The 19,860-nt window shown below is 43.2% G+C and overlaps 1 protein-coding gene across 3 annotated transcripts in view; it reads right to left on the reverse strand.

Moving 5' to 3' along the window:
• The window catches only part of STX11 (syntaxin 11), a 73,060-nt gene that overhangs the window by 47,997 nt on the left and 5,203 nt on the right, over nt 1-19,860 (reverse strand). The window contains exon 1 of one of the 3 annotated variants that reach the window (XM_004368853.3): nt 11,160-11,400. The exons of the other annotated variants lie outside the window; for them this stretch is intronic. The gene's annotated coding sequence lies outside the window, so the exon portion shown is untranslated. Of the gene's footprint in view, nt 1-11,159; nt 11,401-19,860 lie in introns of those variants that run through there. 3 annotated transcript variants of the gene reach the window in all.

Below are 19,860 nucleotides of genomic sequence, written 5' to 3' on the forward strand. Positions count from 1 at the left end.
CTCCAATCTTGATGCCCCATTCTTCTTCATATAGTCCAGCTGCTCGGATTATTTGCTCAGCATACAGATTGAATAGGTATGGTGAAAAGACACAACCCTGACACGCACCTTTCCTGACTTTAAACCACGCAGTATCCCCTTATTCTGTTCAAACGACTGCCTCTTGATCCATGTACAGATTCCTTATGAGCACAATTAAGTGTTCCAGAATTCCTATTCTCCACAATGTTATCCATAATTTGTTACGATCCACACAGTCGAATGCCTTAGCATAGTCAATAAAACACAGGTAAACATCTTCTTGGTATTCTCTGCTTTCAGCCAGGATCCATCTGACATCAGCAATGATATCCCTGGTTCCACGTAAGTCCTCTTCTAAATCCGACTTGAATTTCTGGCAGTTCCCTGTTGATATACTGCTGCAGCTGCTTTTGAATGATCTTCAGCAAAATTTTGCTTACATGTGATATTAATTATATTGTTCTATAATTTCTGCATTTGGTTGGATCACCTTTCTTGGGAATAGACATAAATATGGATCTCTTCCAGTCAGTTGGCCAGATAGCAGTCTTCCAAATTTCCTGGCATAGACAAGTGGAAACTTCCAGCACTACATCCGTTTGTTGAACATCTCAGTTGAGATTCCATCGATTCCTGAAGCCTTGTGTTTCACCAATGCCTTCAGTGCAGCTTGGACTTCTTCCTTCAGTACCATCACTTCCTGATCATATGTTACCTTCTGAAATGGTTGAACGCTAATTATTTTTAGTATAATGACTGTGTATTCCTTCCATCTTCTTCTGATGCTTCCTGCGTTGTTTCATATTTTCCCCGTAGAATCCTTCAGTATTGCAACTCGAGGCTTGAATTTTTCCTTCAGTAGTTTCAGCTTGAGACATGCTGAGTGTGTTCCTCCCTTTTGGTTTTCTATCTCCAGGTCTTTGCACATGTCATCATAACACTCTGTCTTCTTAAGCCGCCCTTTGAAATCTTCTGTTCAGCTCTTTTACTTCATCATTTTTTCCTTTTGCTTTAGCTACTCAACGTTCAAAAGCAAGTTTCAGAGTCTCTTCGGACATCTATTTTGGTCTTTTCTTTCTTTCTTGTCTTTTTAACGACCCTTGCTTTCTTCATGTACGATGTCCTTGATGTCATTCCACAACTGGTCTGGTCTTTGGTCATTAGTGTTCAATGAGTCAAATCTATTCTTGAGATAGTCTCTAAATTCAGGTGGGATATACTCAAGGTTGTATTTTGGCTCTCGTGGACTTGTTCAAATTTTTTCAGTTTCAACTTGAACTTGCATATGAGCAATTGATGGTCTGATCCGTAGTCGGCCCCTGGCCTTGTTCTGAGTGATGATATTAAGCTTTTCCATCGTCTCCTTCCACAGATGTAGTCGATCTGATTCTTGTGTATTCCATCTGGTGAGGTCCACGTGTATAGTTACCATTTATGCTGGTGAAAAAAGGTATTTGCAATGAAGAAGTTTTTGGTCTTGCAAATTCAATCGTGCAATCTCTGGCATCGTTTCTATCACCAAAGCCATATTTTCCAACTACCTATCCTTCTTCTTTGTTTCCAAGTTTCACATTCCAATCACCAGTACTTATCAGTGCATCCTGATTGCATGTTTGATCAATTTCAGACTGCAGAAGTTGGTAAAAATCTTCAATTTCCTCATCTTTGGCCTTAGTGGTTGGTGTGTAAATTTGATTAACAGTGATATTAACTGGTCTTCCTTATAGGCATATGGATGTTATCTTATCACTGACAGTGTTGTTCTTAAGGACAGATCTTGAAATGTTCTTTCTGACGATGAATGCAATGCCATTCCTCTTCTAGCTGTCATTCCCGGCATAGTAGACCATACAGTTGTCTGATTCAAAATGGCCAATACCAGTCCATTTCGGCTCACTAGTGCCTAGGATATTAACCTTTATGCATTCCATTTCATTTTTAACAATTTCCAATTTTCCTAGATTCATACTTCGTACATTCCATGTTCCGATTATTAATGGAGGTTTGCAGCTGTTTCTTCTTATTTTGAGTCGTGCCACCTCAGCAAATGAAGGTCGTGAAAGCTTGACTCCATCCACGTCATTAAGGTCAACTCTACTTTGAGGAGGCAGCTCTTCCCCAGTCGTATTCTGAGTGCCTTCCAACCTGAGGGGCTCATCTTCCAGCACTATATCAGACAATGTTCTGCTGCTATTCATAAGGTTTTCACTGGCTAATTCTTTTCAGAAGTAGACCTCCAGGTCCTTCTTCCTAGTCTGTCTTAGTCTGGAAGCTCAGCTGAAACCTGTTTGCCATGGGTGACCCTGCTGGTATTTGAATACTGGTGGCATAGCTTCCAGCATCACAGCAACACACAAGCCCCCACAGTACAACAAACTGACAGATGCATGGGGGAACTGCGAACTAGAGAGACCAAAAGATCTTCCTTTGTTTGGCAATCAAACAATTAACAACCCTCCACTGATAGACAGGTGATGGCTGTGCATGAGGTGCACTGGCCAGAAATCGAATGCGGGACTCCTACAAAGAAGGTGAGAATTCCACCACTGACCCACCACTACTTCATTGCTTGCCCATAAGTTCCACGAAATGAGGGGCTGTACCTATTGTGTCTGCAATGTACTCCAGAGCCTAGCACAGCATCCAGCACATAGGAGACCCTCAATAAATATTTGTTGAATGAATGTGCTCATCAGAATGGTTATTTCCTCAGTAATTTTTTGATGAGGCTAAGTCTGTTGGACACAAAGACAGAAAAGACAGTCACAGTCCTTGCCTCAAGGTGCTCAGTGGCTGGCAGGAAGGATAATTATAATAAACGTAAACATAGAAGGATACTCTATGAGAGTGCATAGGAGGATGACTACCTCAACTTGGGCCAGGCGAAGGAAAATTTCCTAGAGGATATGGTGTCTGAGCTGAGTCTAAATGGTTTAACAAGAGTTAGCTGGGCAAGGAGAAGGGGAAAGCACTCTGGCAGAGACAACCTCAGCAAAGGCATGAAGCAGTGAAGGTGTAAGAACTGCAAGCCATTTGGTGTTGCTGGAGTAGATAAAACATACCAAAATGTCCCAGGAGTTTATGAGATCATTCTTTAGGTGACAAATATCTCCTGCAATGACCTGAATGAAAATCGGTAGGCTTGAAAATACATTTCCCCCTGAAGAAAGATGATCATTTCCTACTCCAATGAATCGGGTAATATATTTTCCTGCATTTATGTGTTTTAACCCTCCTGCCAAAATTATCTTTCCCACCCTATTAGATGGTCATTAAGTTTCAGAATAGCATCTCAAAGCTTCATGGCATAAGATTTGCTGGAACATTGTTATTCCCCTAGAAAATTTACTGATTCCTGTAAATTCACTGCGTCCCTCCTCCATCTATGATTATTCAAGGAATATGGCATCTCTGACCTTGCTATAAGATAGTAAAAGGCTAGCCAGAGTTCCCTTCGTCTTTCTTCTGCTCCTCCTCCTCTCCTTCCCACACCTCTCCAACAATCTTGGTTAGGGGCCAGCCAAGGAATCTGGGCCTGGCTCTCTGTTGGCTACATCAGGAATTAAAGCATGAATGTCACTACGTCCAGCCTCCTAGGATTAAAGCTCTTCTGCTCCTAATCTTCCTGGGATTGACTACTTGGTCTTTTTGCTGTCTGGTTGGCTATTCTAAGTCCTTAAGGGTCTTGGACAAAAGTTCAACAGAAACAGCTCCACTCTGCAGGAGGATGGTCTGGCTCCGACAGACATAAGCAAGATCATTGCAGACAAGAATGCTCTCTTTGATATGAATATACTGGATGCTGTGGTACCCAGATCCCCCATCAGGACCAAGGCCCTCATTCCTCCAGCTGCTGGGAGTGTTGACTGCCGCAAGTTCACAGGTCCAGAATCTCCCTTGGCTGAAGGGGCTGCCTTGCCCAAGGTATGCCTCCCAGCCCATATCCAATCATTAGTTGATGGGAGGAGGGGTACGAATGTCTATCCTTGCCTTGGGGTGGTAGAACAATTCTGAAGGGCCATCCAAGCCACAGAGTTCCCTATGGAAATGGCTGAGACTTCTGTTGTACATGCACTGCTGTTCAATTCTTCCCTCTGCTTCCCTCCTTTGCTCCAAGTGTTGTTCCCAGAGCACTTTCCAATAAAATGTATGCACATCTCAGAGTTTATTTCCAGGAAACTTGATCTAAGACCCTGAACTTGCCTCTTTCAGTCAAGTACTGATAGCCCTGCGCCTTATTACTTGAGCAACCTTGGGTGCTCATTAAATGTTTCCAAGTTTCTCCTTCCTCACCTATAAAATGAGAATACAACAACAACAATTCTACTACTTATCATTTCTGTTCCGCTGGGCTGTTAAGAGAATTAAAACAGATAACATATATGGGAGTACATTGTAAATAATAAAGAGCTATACAATATTGTCAGTTAACATCATCATATGTTGGGTTACCATGCAGTAATCATTTCACTTGGATCCACAATCAATACCCTTGGAAGCAGCAGTCAAGAAATCAAACAACACATTGCACTGGGCAGATCTGCTGCAAAAGACCTCTTTAAAATGTTAAAAAGCAAAGATGTCACTTTAAGGACACTAAGGTGCACCTGACCTAAGCCATGGTGTTTTCAATCTTCTCATATGCATGTGAAAGCTGGACAATGAATAAAGAAGAACAAAGAAGAACTGATGCAGGTGAATTATGGTGTTGGCAAAGAATATTGAATATACCATGGACTGCAAGAAGAAAAAACAAATCTGTCTCCTAAGAAGTACAGCCAGAATGCTCTTTAGAAGCAAGGATGGTGAGACTACATCTCACATACTTCGGACATGTCATCAGGAGGGACCAGTCCCGGGAGAAGGACATCATGCTTGGTAATATAGAAAGCAAAAACAGGAAGCCCCTCAAAGAGATGGATTGACACAGTGGCTGCAAAAATGGGCTCGAGCATAACTACAATTGTGAGGATGATGCAGGGCTGGGCAGTGCTCTGTTCTGTTGTACACAGGGTCGCTATGGTCAGAACCGACTCGATGGCACCTAACAACAACAACAATCGGGGAGAGGGGAGGAGGAAGAGAGAAATGCACTAATAACTACAGAATTCAGCTTACATACTGTGTCCTACTCTCTCTCAAATCAACAAATCTCATCACTAACCAATACATGAGGTACATAACACAAAATTAGAAATAAAACATGACATGAGACGTGCATTGCTGCAACCCTGCATGTGAAACAGAAAAAAGAACAATACTTATTCGCTCTCAGTTTCCGTATGAAGACAACAAAACAATTTCCACTATCCTCAAAAGTTGAAATTCCCATTATTACCCAGTAAGTTATGCAACGAAATGTCATTTTACATCTTTTAAGAGTGAAACAAGTAAAACACAGTTGTGTGTACTAAATGGGGAATATTTTTCCAGGAGACAGCATTTTATGGATTACTCTGGTACCGTATCTACTGAAAAAGAACACATATTAAGTTAAAAACACATTTAACTAGCTTAAGAAGGATAATTGGAAATTACCAATTCTAAAACTCTACTTCATACTAAAAATTACCTAACTATTGAGCCTTATTTGAATGAGATATACAAATCATGTCTTGCATCCATAGACTCAGAAGGAGTGGCAAACAACTAACGTATTCTGGCAGATGGTTTCATTATCAGTAAAAGTCACAGAATTGTTAGAACTGGGAGGAGGCTTGGTGACGACCTAACAGAGCCCCCAACTCTAGTATCCTCTGCTCTCAGGGAAACCATAGTCCAGCTAAGGAGGCAAGACAAACCCAAATGAAATGTTAACAAAAACCCTTCCCTTTCTTGTTTGCTGAGTACCGAATAAATTATAGACAGGGATATAGCAATTCAGATCAAGGAGTAAACATGTGGAATGGATCATTTCGAAGACTTCATGTCACTCCCATGTAATAGGAAACCATAAATCTCTTGGAGTTCCTGCATGGTGCAAACAGTTAACACGCTCCACTGCTAACTGTAAGGTTGGAGGTTCCAGTTCACCCAAAGGTACCTCAGAAGAAAGGCCTGGTGATCTACTTCCAAAAAATCAGCCATTGAAAGCCCTATGAAGCCCAGTTCTACTCTGACACACATGGGGTTGCTATCAGCTAGAATCAACTTGACGGCAACTGGTTGGTTAGAAATATCTTGATTTCCTGTGATAACTCTGAAGAAATACCGAATGAAACATTTAATTCATGCATGGAGAAAAAATTTTTAAAACTTCAAGTGTCAGACATTTTAAAACTTCAAACTTTAAACTCACTTTAAGTCAGTTTGTTGATGTGGTTTAGGTACCACGTTAATTCAGTGTTTATAATCCTTAAAAGGTCCAAAGTAGAGGCCTCTGAGTGGAAGATAATCAGACCCTGCTTACTGAACAAAACTCAGGTATTAATCCAAGTCAGGGGAGGTTCAATCATCAACCAATGAGGATAACGAAGAGTTGGGGCCGATTTTTTTGGGGGGAGAGATTTGTTCATCAAAAATATCTTTATCCAAAAAAAAAAAATACCTTTATCACATCCAAAGGCATCTACCTGGATACGACAAATAGGAAGCAGGGTCACAACCCAGGAAACCTGAATCAGTCTGCCAGGCCAAAATTAAGAGCACAGGGGACATAACAGGATCAGGTTCATTTAATAAGATTCTGTAAGTCAGAAGCAGTGGAGGCAGCAGATAATAACAGAACAAGTCAGCCCCAAAAGTCAGATCACAAGCCAGGGATGTAAGATCTGAACTCCTTAATTACTGACCTGAATTTGTTAGTGATTCTAACAAATTTGACCCATTTGACCTGCTCTGTAAATTTAGACCCTTGGCCAGCCTTGCTGCTTCCCCACGGGATACTACAGATCTTAGCAACAAAACACTGAGTGCATCTAAGGAATCCCTGGGTGGTACAAACAAATTAACATGTTCAGCTATTAACTGAAAGACTGGAGATTTGAGTCTACCCAGAGGTACCTCAGAAGAAAGATCTGACAATCTACTTCTGAAAAATCAGCCACTGAAAACCCTATGGAGCACAGGTCTACTCTGGCACATACAGGGTCACCAGGAGTAGGAGTCAACTTGACTCAACAGTTACTGGCATGGTATAAGAAGGCTCAGGCTAACAACATGAAGAGCTGAGCAATCAGCACTTGGGAAAGGGCAGTAACCAGGGCAGTTCCAGAGATGCAGTTGTTGAAGCTTGGGGAAACTTCAGTCACCGAAAGTCTCTATTTAAACTTTCAGTTCTCAAGAGAACATTTCTGACTGTTCCAGACTTATTCCAAGATCAACCACGTATCTCTTGGGAGTGGGAGTGGAGAGTGCCATCCAGTACAATACGGCCACTGGGGATCAATCTTATGCATTGAAGTTATTTCTGGATGAGGGAGAATTGTTGGGATCAGAAGAACGACTCCAATTTGTTCGCCACACTGTCCAAAATATTCATTCGCTGAGGCTATATTCATAGTAACCCTATGGGGCAGAGTAGAACTGCCCTATAGGGTTTCCAAGGCTGTAAATTTTTACAGAAGCAGACTGCCATATCTTTCTCCAGTGGAGCAGCTGATGGGTTTGAACCATCGACCTGACGGTTAGCAGCCGAACCCTTAACCACTGTGCCACCAGAACTCCTTATATCGTATCATAGTGGTTCATAATGCATACTTTGGAGCCAGGTTCTTGGGATAAATACCTGGCTCTGTCCAGTGCTAACACTGTGCTTTCTTCATCTGTCAAAAGTAGTTACAGTACCTAGCTCACAGGATTGCAGAAAGGAGTAAAGGACTTAATTCACTTAAAGGCCTAGAATAGTGCCTGGTACATAATAAACACTCAATAAATTTTAGCTATCGTTATGTTATTATTTGTTCAAAAATTTTAATGAGTACTGATTATTTGCCAAATACTATGTGAACTCATCATGATCCTTTACTTTAAAACCACTCTTCTACATATATTCCTATCCTACCCGTTAACTGGAGACCCTGGTGGTGTAGTGGGTAAGAGCTATGGCTATTAACCAAAAGGCTGGCAGTTTGAATCCACAAAGTACTCTCTGGAAACCCTATGGGGCAGTTCTACTCTGTCTTATAGGGTCACTATGAGTCAGAACCGACTCGATGGCAACGGGTTAGGTTTTTTAAGGTTAGTCATTAACTGGGGTCCTGGTGGCGTAGTGGTTAAGAAGAGCTCGTCTGCTAACCAAAAAAGGTCAGCCACTCTCTGGAAACCCTAAGGGGCAGTTCTACTCTGTCCTATAGTCGACTTGACAGCAACGAGTTTGGTTTTTTTTTTTAGTCATTAACTAGAGATGTGGGAGTCAACTTAAACTGCTCCCTCTCCCCCGCTGCCCACTTCTAAATATGTGGCTGGGTTCTGCCTCCTGAACATCTGTCAGCTCATTCCCTCTTTTCCATTCCTCACTGTCACTGCCTAATTCTTGCCCTCCTGAATTTCTCATGTCTACTATTACAGTGGAAACCCTGGTGGCGTAGTGGTTAAGAGGTATGGCTGCTAACCAAAAGGCCAACAGTTTGAATCCACCAGGCGCTCCTTGGAAACTCTGTGGGGCAGTTCTATCCTGTCCTATAGAGTTGCTATGAGTTGGAACTGACCTGACGACGAGATCTGCAAGGCATCTCCCTAAAATCAGTGTCACTCTTATCCAATGTATTCTCAACGTTGATTCTAAGTTAGCATTTTAAAACACGCTTCTCACAACATCATTCATTTGCTCAAAATCCTCCATGGAAGAAACTCACAGTTCCTACACAATACATGGGTCTGGCCCCTGCCCATCTCTCCAGCCTCATAATCCAGCCATATCCGCACCCCTCACCATGTGTCCACACTAAACAGGCTGGAGTTCCCCAACCATAAAATGCTGTTTCACTTCTTTGTACATGCCACTCCTTCCGCTCCGTCGCCTATCCCTCCGTCTGCCTGACAACTCCTCCCCCTACCTTAAGGTTCATTACTGAATAAATAAATACTTCCTAACACCTACCAGAGTAAAGTGTGTGCCAAGTTTAGGGAGTACAATGATGAAAAACACACTCAATCCTTTCTTTCTCACAGAAAAAGTAACTGAGGCTCTTGAGAGAGAAATGAAGTGTGGAAATTAAGGTAAAGCTGTCTCAAATTTGATACTGTTTTCTTTACTAGTTGGATATCTTATGGAATTTGAAAAACTTAATATACTTTGGTATCTATTTCAAAAGTGTCCAACAGTAAATTGTGACACCGTGGACTGAGTCATTTTGACTCATACAGCTATAATGTGTTAGAAAACGCTGATTTGAACTATAAAAAGAACGATCAGAATGTTGCTTCAGTATGGTGTTACATAATTAAAAGTCATTAATTAGTCATTTTATAAAAAAATGATGCATATCTAAAAGTACCTGAAATTGTCTAGATGTAATAAAGGCTGGGATTATTTTAACATAATTATTAAATAACATGAAATATGATTATGCAAAAAATTTAAAAACCACATCTTTCTAGTTAATGTATTTTTACATCACTTTTGAATGAAGATACAGGCTGCCTACAAGAAAAATAGATGACTATCCTCAAAACCTTCTTAGTTCCTCCAGCAACGACCCAGTCCATTCCCAATACCAGTTCTATGGAAACTTCAGTCACACTGGGCATAGATTTTTTTCATAACGCTTATCTCCTTATACTGAATTTCCCAGCATATCTGTCAGCCTTTTCTCCACTAGTCTTAAGGCTCTTGTCTTACTCATCGTTTTATCATCAGAGATTAGTGAAAAGCCTGGCACAATTAACTGATGGGGCTGAAATCAGCTGAACTCAGCTCCTACAGCGAAAACGTTGTTCCCTTCTCTGCTATGTGTTGATAGTGCAGAGACCGTTCCATGGTTCCTAAAACCTTACTACTCAACTGCAATAAAACATGTCTTAAACCTTTTTTTTTTTTTCACCTCCAACTGGCATTCACTTTCTTCAAAAACTGTCATGCTGCTTTAGCACTTATTTAGTAAAGACAAACTGTCCAAAATATTTTGATTCAGAGAGTGACTTTGTAAAATGACGTATTCCTATCATACAGTAAACGGAAGAGCAAAACAGTTATCAAATAATGAAATTAATTTTCTCCTGGCCTCTATGGCAAAGCACATGATTTTAAAGGTTAGCTTAGATCAGCCTAGTAACCCCAGCTGGTATGTTGTACCATCAAGCGCTTTAGGAAACTGCAAACTTGAATTGCTACTTCCTACACAGCCCGCCCCAGACGGGCAGTGAGTGCGTACATTTCACATCTGTAGCCTTGTTTTAAACACAGACCTCACTTTTCAAAAGTTCATTAACAAAGTCTCACAATTAGGAGAACAGCCCTGTCACTCATTTTTGGATGCCCGCGTGGAAATAACAACTCCTCCCATTGCTGAGAAATGGCTTAAACAAATTGGTGAGAACCACAGGAAGTGCAGGCAGCTCTCAGCTATTTGTCAGCGAGTCTAGAAAACAAGAGAATTCCCTTTCAGGACGGTGTGGTTCTCAGAAGCGCTGCCACTGCTTCTTGTCTCCATTCTTCAAAAAAAAAGACGACTGTGTGGGTTTGGAAGGAAGTGTTTCAAGGCCGTATCAATTTCTCTGTACTTCCTGGCTCCTGAGTCATTCTGTCAAACTCAAGTCGAGACATACCCATTCTGGTGTTTTTGAGAAAGTGCACCCTAATAGGAAGTGAAGAGGTGATCAAACTGAAGTAACGACACTACTAACTCAAAAGAACTCCAGCCTTCAAACTAAAGTAGTCTTAGATGGATGCTTTACGAGGACAGCTTATCAATAGATATCTCTGGAATAAATACTTTCTATGAAGCCCTAAATACTCAATCCCTCGCCCTCTGAAATTAAAAAAAATAAAATGATGTTACTACGTTTAAGAGAATCCCTGAGGTGCAAAAAGGCGGCGTGAAGGCCGGGGCAGATCCGAAATCCCAACGACGGCACAGCCTCCTGTCCCCGAGCAGGCGAGGGTCTTCTGGGCGCCCGCTTGTCGCCAGCTCTCTGCGCACGCCTAGCCCTTGGATGGGTAAGGAGAGAAAAAGAGACACAAGGAGACAAAAACTAACCCGGAGCTGCGCGGAGAGCGCGAGCCGAGAAGCCCCCTCCTGCCGGGCGCCGTCCCGCGCCGACGCTTCGACCGCAAGAAAACCTGTGACGCGACTCCCGACGCTCTGCTGCCAGCGTCTGGGCGGCTTTAGCCAGGCTGGGCTCCTCACGGCCGCCCGCGCCCCGCCGCTTTGACAGCCACCACAGCTGGGGACCAGGCCCCGCCCCCGAACGACAGCGCCGGTCCCCGCCCCGCCAGAGTCATCGCGCCTGGCTTGGGAAGACCCGGCCCCGCGCACTGGCCTCTCCAGACGCTCCCCGCGGGGCCCGGGGCGCTCCAGGCCCGGGTGTGAGGGGGAGGCCTTCGCGCTCCTGCTCCCCGTCCGGGCCAGCGGGGGTCGAGGCCGCCGGACTTCCCCTGGGAATTCCCCGGGCTGGCAACGTTTGCTGTCGGTGCGTTTTCCGCGGCGCCGGCGCGCGGGCGCTGTTTCCGACCGTGGGCGCAGCTGCAAGAGGTGGCTACCTGCCCAGCGGCGGAGCGCGCTAGGGCTGAGCTCCGCCTTTCCAGAACGCGTGCGCTGGCCTGGCCCAACCCTTTTCAGCGCCTCGACACCAGCGGGGTGCGTTCATATTCATGCAAGTAGATACCAATTTAGCGTCCACTCAAGTGCTGAAGACACACCTGCGGTCAAAGACCGCCAAGACACTGCCCTCAAGGAGCTGGCATTCCAGTGAGGAGAGAGTAACAGATAAAGTATACTATTACGTGAGGTGGAGATAAATACCTTGAAAAATAAGGCAGGGCCTGAAATAAAGGAAGTGCTAAAAAATTAAGAAACAAAAACCCTACATTGATGGGAATGTGAAACACAAGAGCCAACTGAAAGTTCTCAATGGCCAAAGCTGGAACAATTTGAGCAAAAAATAAAGTGGTATTGGATTATAGCCCAAAGTACAAAATAAATACCCATAAGTCCATACTGATATAAATAAGTGAATGAGTAAATAAATAGCGGAGAAGAGACAAATCTCCCATGCTATGCTTAGTGACTTCCTTCCAAAGACTACAGTATGGGGGCGGAAGGGGGGGGGAGGATAACTTTGCAGTGGAAAGACCTAACAGTACCTCAACCAGGTGATTAAGGTCAACATCAACAGTCATAAATGATGTAGATACATGTACCCTTGATACAATGTAATGAAAATGGCCCTTTCTCTCTGTGGTCTTCCTTCTCCCAAAAACCCATAACCCCAGTCTTAACATGAGAAAAACATCAGACATATTCTAATAGTGAGGCATCCTACCGAATACCTAACTGGTACCACTCAAAACTATCAAGGTCATCAAAAACAAGCAAAGTCTGAGAAACTGCCACAGCCTAGAGGAGCCCAAGGAAAACAAGTCAACTAATTATAATGTAGTATCCTGGATAGGACTCTGGAACAACAACCAAAAAAAGGACATTAGGTAAAAACTGAGGAATTATAAACTATGGACTTAATAATAATGTATCAACATTGATTTATTAATTATAATAAATGCACCACACAAATGAAAGATGTTAATTATAGAGGAAACTGGGTGCTAGGTATATGAGAACTCTTGTCCTATCTTTGCAATTTTTCCGTAAATCTACAGCCATTCTAAAAAATAAAGTTTATCTTAAAAAATAAAGCAGAGTAAGAAGGATGGGGGTGCTATGTAAAAACACAGGTTTATTACAAAAGCCTCTAAGAGTTCAGAGAGGAAGCAATGTGGATGTATGGGAAAAGACTGTTTCACATCCAGAAAACTGCAGATGTAAAGACCTTGAGGCTGGAGCATGCTTGCTTCTTGGGGAAGTAGCAAGGATGGTGTGGGGGAACAGAATGAGTGGGAAGGGGAAGTGATAGGTGATGTAATGGAGGGTGGGGAATAGAGCATTTAGGGCCATGGTGGCCATGATAAAGTATTTAGATTTTACTTAGAGATAGGAACCACAAGGGAGAATTTGTAGCAGAGGAGTGACATGATGTAGCTTTTATTTTTAATTCACTGTTGTGTTGAGGCTAGAATAGGGGACAAGGGTAGAAGCAGGCCAACCACTTAAGAAGCCATAGCAGTTGAGTCGGTAAGAAGTGATCAGGTTCTGGATATGTTCTAAAGGAGGGGCTGACAGGACACACTAATTAGGGGTAGGGTATAAGAGAGAAGGAGTCAAGGATGATTCAAGTTTTTACTCTGAGCAACCAGAAGACAAGAGGTTCCTTTTGCTGACGTGGGGAATACAACCTGAGAAGCAAGTTGCGGAGGGAGAGGATGAGGGAAAAATTGCTGGGGATTAAGTGTTCCATTTTGGACACTTTTAAGTTTGGAGTAGCTGTTAGACATCTCCAGAGCCCTGATGGCACAGTGGTTAAGCATTTGGCTGCTGTCATGGATTGAATTGTGTCCCCCAGAAATATCTGTCAGCCTGGCTAGGTCATGATTCCCACTAGTGTATGATTGTCTATCATTTTGTCATCTGATGTGATTTCCCTATGTATTGTAAATCCTATCACTATAATGTTAATGAGATGGATCAGTGGTAGTTATATTGATGAGATCTACAAGATTAGACAGTGTTTTAAGCCAATCTCTTGAGATATAAAAGAGAGAAGTGAGCACAGAGACATGGGGACCTGACACCATCAAGAAAGCAGCACCGGGAGCAGAATGCATCCTTTGGACCTGAGGTTCCTGCTCGGAGAAGTTCCTAGACCAGGGGAAGATTAATGACAAGAACCTTGCTTCAGAGCCAACAGAGAGAGAAAGCCTTCCCCTAGAGCTGACACCCTGAATTTGGACTTCTAGCCTACTAGACTGTGAGAGAATAAATGTCTCTTTGTTAAAGCCATTCACTTGTGGTATTTCTGTTATAGCAGCTCTAGATGACTAAGACAGCCACTAACCAAAAGGTTGGCAGTTTGAATCCACCAGCTGCTCCTGGGAAAATCTATGGGGCAGTTCTACTCTGTCCTATAGGGTCCCTATGAGTTGGAGTCGACTCGACGGCATGGGATTTGGGGTTTTTTTATTAGACATCTCCACCACTCGTCTGTCAGTTTGTCCTACTGTGGTGGCTTTCATGTTGCTGTGATGCTAGAAGCTATGCCACCAATATTTTAAATACCAGCGGGGTCACCTATTGTGGACAGGTCTCAGAGGAAATTCCAGATTAAGACAGACTAGGAAGAAGGATCTGGTGACCTACTTCTAAGAAAAACTTGGCCAGGGAAAACCTTATGAATAGCGACAGAACACTGTCTGATATAGTGCCAGAAGATGAGACCCTCAGGTTGGAAGACATGTAAAACACAACTAGGGAAGAGCTGCCTCCTCAAAGTAGAGTCAAACTTAATGACGTGGATGGAGTCAAGCTTTTAGGATCTTCATTTGCTGAGGTGGCATGACTCAAAATAAGAAGAAACAGCTGCAAACATCCATTAGTAATCAGAACATGGAATGTATGAAGTATGAATCTAGGAAAATTGCAAGTCATCAAAAATGAAATGGGATGCATAAAGATCAATATTCTAGGAATTAATGAGCTGAAACGGACTGATATTGGCCCTTTTGAATCAGACAATCACATGGTCTACTATGTCAGGAATGACAAATTGAGGAGGAAGAGCATCGATTTCATCATCAAGAAAAAATTTCAAGCTCTATGCTGAAGTACAACACTGTCAGTGAAAGAATAATATCCAAACGCCTACAAGGAAAACCAGTTAATACGACTATTATTCAAATTTACACACCAACAACTAAGGCCAAAGATGAAGAAATTGGAGATTTTTACCAACTTCTGCAGTCTGAAATTGATCAAACATGCAGTCAAGATGCATTGATAATTACTGTTGATTGGAATGCGAAAGTTGGAAACAAAGAATATGGCCTTGGTCATAGAAATGACACCAGAGATTGCATGATAGGATTTCGCAAGACCAAAGACTTATTCATTGCAAATATCTTTTTTCAACAACATAAACGGTGACTATACATGTAGACCTAGCCAGATGGAATAGACAGGAATCAAATCGACAACATCTGTAGAAAGAGACTATGGAAAAGCTCAATATCACTAGCGAGAACAAGGCCAGGGGACGACTGAGGAAAAGACCATCAATTGCTCATATACAAGTTCGAGTTTAAGCTGAAGAAAATTAAAACAAACCAACAAGAGCCAAAATACAACCTTGAGTATATCCCACCTGAATTTAGAGGCCATCTCAAGAATAGATTTGACATATTGAACACTACTGACCGAAGACCAGATGATATCATACATGAAGAAAGCAAAAGCTCATTAAAAATAAAGGGAAGGAAAAAAAAGGCGAAAATGTAAGTCAGAAGAGACTCTGAAATTTGCTACTGAACATAGAGTAGATAAAGCAAACAGAAGAAATGACCACATAAAAGAGTTGAACAGAAGATTTCAAAGGGCAGCTTGAGAAGACAAAGCTTGAAACATGCAAAGACCTGGAGTTAGAAAACCAAAAGGAAAGAACACACTTGGCATTTCTCAAGCTAAAAGAACTGAAGAAAAAATTCAAACCTCAAGTTGCAATTTTGATTATTTCTATGGACAAAATATTGAATGACACAGGAGGCATCAAAAGAAGATGGAAAGAATACACAGAGTCACTCTACCAAAAAGAATTCATTGATGTTCAACCATTCAGGAGGCAGTATGTGATCAAGAACTGATGGTACTGAAGGAAGAAGTTTAAGCTGCACGAAGGCATTGGAGGAAAAGTAAGTCTCTAGGAATTAACAGAATACCAATTCAGATGTTTCAAAAAACGGATGCAACACTGGAAGTGCTCACTCATCTGTTCCAAGAAATTTGGAAGACAGCTACCTGGCCAATTGTCTTAGGCTGTGAGCAAAACCAGTAAAGTGTATAAATATATATAGAGAGAAAGATTTATATTGAGGAAATCGTTCATGTGGTTGTAGAGGCTGGAACGTCCCAAGTCCGTGGATCAGGATAGAGGCTTCTCCTGATTCAAGTAGCTGCAGGGGCTGGCGAACCCACAGTCAGCAGGTCAGAGAGCAGGGCTCTTGCTCACAGGCTATGAAGATCGATGAATCCCAAGATCGGCAGGCAAGAGCACAGGTAAGCTGCTAGTTCAAGTCCAAAGAATCGGAGGTCAGACAAACAGGAGCCAGCTGCAGGATTCAGAACGAGCAAAAGCCACTGAGCCTTGCCAGAATATCTGCTTATATTTGGATGCAGGCCACACACCCTCAGAAACTCCCTTTCAACTGATTGGCTACTAACAGCAGATCCCATCATGGGAGTGATCCCATATCAGATCTCAACAGAGAAGTGATCACAACATAATACAACTGCCAAAACACTGAGAATCACGGTCCAGCCAAGTTGACACACAACCTTAACCATCACAGTCCACCCCTTGTTAATGGGCACCTGTACACATCTCCTCAAGCCACACATAATCTCTGAATAAAAACAACTGTAAAATCATACTTGCACCTAACATGATACAATGAACATATATACAAAGCAGAAATACTCATAACAATTACAGTCCTTGTTTCTGCAATTGGTCACATGGCAGTAACCAGTATTTAGAACTACCTTCTTCCACCACCCATTCCGTATTCCCTTTACCCTCAGCAAGCACCTCAGCTGCTTGTCGTTCTTTGCCTGGTGGGGTGACCCAAACTTTCATTCCTGAAGGCTCTGGAACATTAGTAGCCATGTCGGAATTGGGTGTCTGTAGTTTTCCATTGACTTTAATCACAGGGCATAGTAGGACTAAGAAACATCCTAAGGGATCTCCTACCTTCCAGACATACTCTTCTTTACCTCCATTATGTAATGTCAATCCGATTTCCTCTTGGTAATCAGGATCAATCACACCAGCCAGTATGGTAACTCCCTTCTTTGCCTGTTTATCCAGAGGCATAAGGAGCACAAAGTGGCCAGGTGGCGTTCTTAGCTTCCAGTTCAATGGAATCAGTGATGTGTCTCCAGGTGGAAGCATTCCTCCCTTTGGAACTAAGACCTCTAGACCTGCAGAGCATAAGGTCGGGGGGGACAGGAAGCAAAAATCTTGAAACTGGGTTACTAGGGGTAATAGTGAGTGGTGTCACTCCCATTTCCACCCCGTGATTCCTGGACCCACGAATCTGGGCTATGGGAGAAACAGCGCCATATATTGGACACTGGTTTAGAGCATATACAGCCTCCTGGAGAACATTGCCCCAACCCTGCAAGGTATTGCCACCTAGCTGGCATCGTAACTGTGTCTTTAGAAGGCCATTCCATCATTCTATCAAGCCAGCTGCTTTAGGATAATGGGGAATGTGGTAAGACCAGTGAATTCCATGAGCATGGGCCCACTGCCACACTTCATTTGCTGTGAAGTGAGTCCCTTGATCTGAGGCAATGCTGTGTAGGATACGACGACGGTGGATAAGGCATTCTGTAAGCCCACGGGTGATAGTGTTGGCAGAAACATTGCATGCAGGGAAGGCAAATCCATATCCAGAGTAAGTGTCTATTCTAGTAAGAACAAAACGCTGCCCTTTCCATGATGGAAGTGGTCCAGTATAATCAACTTGCCACCAGGTTACTGGCTGATCACTTGGAGGGATGGTGCCATACGGGGGACTTAGTGTTGGTCTCTGCTGCTGGCAGATTGAGCACTCAGCAATCGCTGTAGCCAAGTTGGCCTTGGTAAGTGGAAGTCCATGTTGCTGGGCCCATGCATAACCTCCATCCCTGCCACCATCGCCACTTTGTTCATGAGCCCATTGAGCAATGACGGGAGTAGCTGGGGAAAGAGGATGACTGGTTTTCACAGAACACATCATCCCATCCACTTCATTGTTAAAATCCTCCTCTGCTGAGGTCACCCTTTGGTGAGCATTCACATGAGACACAAATATCTTCACTTCTTTGGCCCATTCAGAGATCTATCCACATACCTCTTCCCCATAAATCCTTGTCTCTAATTTTCCAATCACATTGCTTCCAAGTCCCTGACCTTCCAGGCAAACCATTGGCCACAGCCCATGAATCAGTATACAATCACACATCTGGCCATTTCTTCTTCCAAGCAAAGTGAACAACCAGCTGCACTGCTCAAAGTTCTGCCCATTGGGAGGATTTCCCTTCACCTCTGTCCTTCAGGAAGGTCCCCGAGAGAGGCTGTAGTGCTGCTGCTGTACACTTTCTAGTGGTGCCTGCACATCGTGCAGAACCATTTGTAAACCAGGCACGAGGTTTCTCTTCCTCAGTCAACTGATCATAAGGAACTTGCCATGAGGCCATATGTCTTAGTCAACTAGTGCTGCTATAACAGAAACACCACAAGTGGATGGTTTTAACAAAGAGAAGTTCATTTTCTCACAGTTAAAGTAGGCTAGAAGTCCAAATTCAGGGCGTCAGCTCCAGGGGAAGGCTTTTTCTCTCTGTTGGCCTTTTTCTCTTCAGTGTTCCCCCAGACTAGGAGCTTCTCTGTGCAGGGGCCCCAGTCCAAAGGACATGCTCTGCTCCTGGCACTGCTTTCTTGATGGTATGAGGCCCCCCACTCTCTGCTTGCTTCCCTTTCCTTTTATCTCTTGAGAGATAAAAGGTGGTGCAGGCCACGCCCCAGGGAAACTTCCTTTACAATGGATCAAGGACGTGACCTGGGTAAAGGTGGTGTTGCAATCCCACCTTAATCCTCTTTAACATAAAATTACAATCACAAAGTGGAGGCCAGCCACACAAATTGATACACACATTTTTTGGGGGGACATAATTCAAACCATGACACCATAGGTGCAGACTGGGAGATGGAAGGTAAAGTGACAGGAGTGGAGATCATTGGCATTTGCGCCACTTCCTCATGCAACTTACTTGTGCCTTCAGATCCTACTCGGGCCAGATCTCATATATACAACTTCCATTTAATGATGGAGTGCTGCTGTGCACGTCCAACTTTATGACTTTGGGTCAGACAACACCCAGTTCATGATGGGCAGCTCACGCTGCATGGTGACTTGGTGTCCCATGGTTAAGTGTTGAGTCTCTGCCAAGGTCCAGTAACAAGCCAGAAGTTGTTTCTCCAAAGGAGAGTAGTTATCTGCAGAGGATGGCAGGGCTTTGCTCCAAAATCCTAAGGGTCTGTCCTGTGATTCACCAAAAGGGGCCTTCCAAAGACTCCAAACAGCATCTGTATCTGCTTCAAACACTTCAAGCACCATTGGATCAGCTGGATCAAATGGCTCAAGTGGTAGAGCAGCTTGCACAGCAGCCTGAACCTGTTGCAGAGCCTTCTCTTGTTCTGGGCCCCACTCAAAATGAGCAGCTTTTTGAGTCACTTGATAAATAGGCTGGAGTAGCATACCCAAATGAGGAATATGTTGCCTCCAAAATCCAAAGAGGCCCACTAGGCATTGTGCCTCCTTTTTAGTTGTGGGAGGAGCCAAATGCAATAACTTATCCTTCACTTTAGAAGGAATTTCTCAACATGCCCCACACCACTGGATCCCTAGAAATTTCACTGAGGTGGAAGTTGCCTGAATTTATGTGGGATTAATTTCTCATACTCTAGCATGCAAATGTTTTACCAATAAGTCCAGAGTCATTGACACTTCTTCCTTACTAGGTCCAATCAGAAAAATGTCATCAATGTAATGGACCAGTGTGACATCTTGTGGAAGGGAAAGGCGATCAAGTT

The sequence above is a fragment of the Trichechus manatus genome, unplaced genomic scaffold, assembly GCF_000243295.1.
Source record: "Trichechus manatus latirostris isolate Lorelei unplaced genomic scaffold, TriManLat1.0 scaffold00002, whole genome shotgun sequence".
In the NCBI taxonomy this organism is placed as follows: Eukaryota; Metazoa; Chordata; class Mammalia; order Sirenia; family Trichechidae; genus Trichechus; species Trichechus manatus.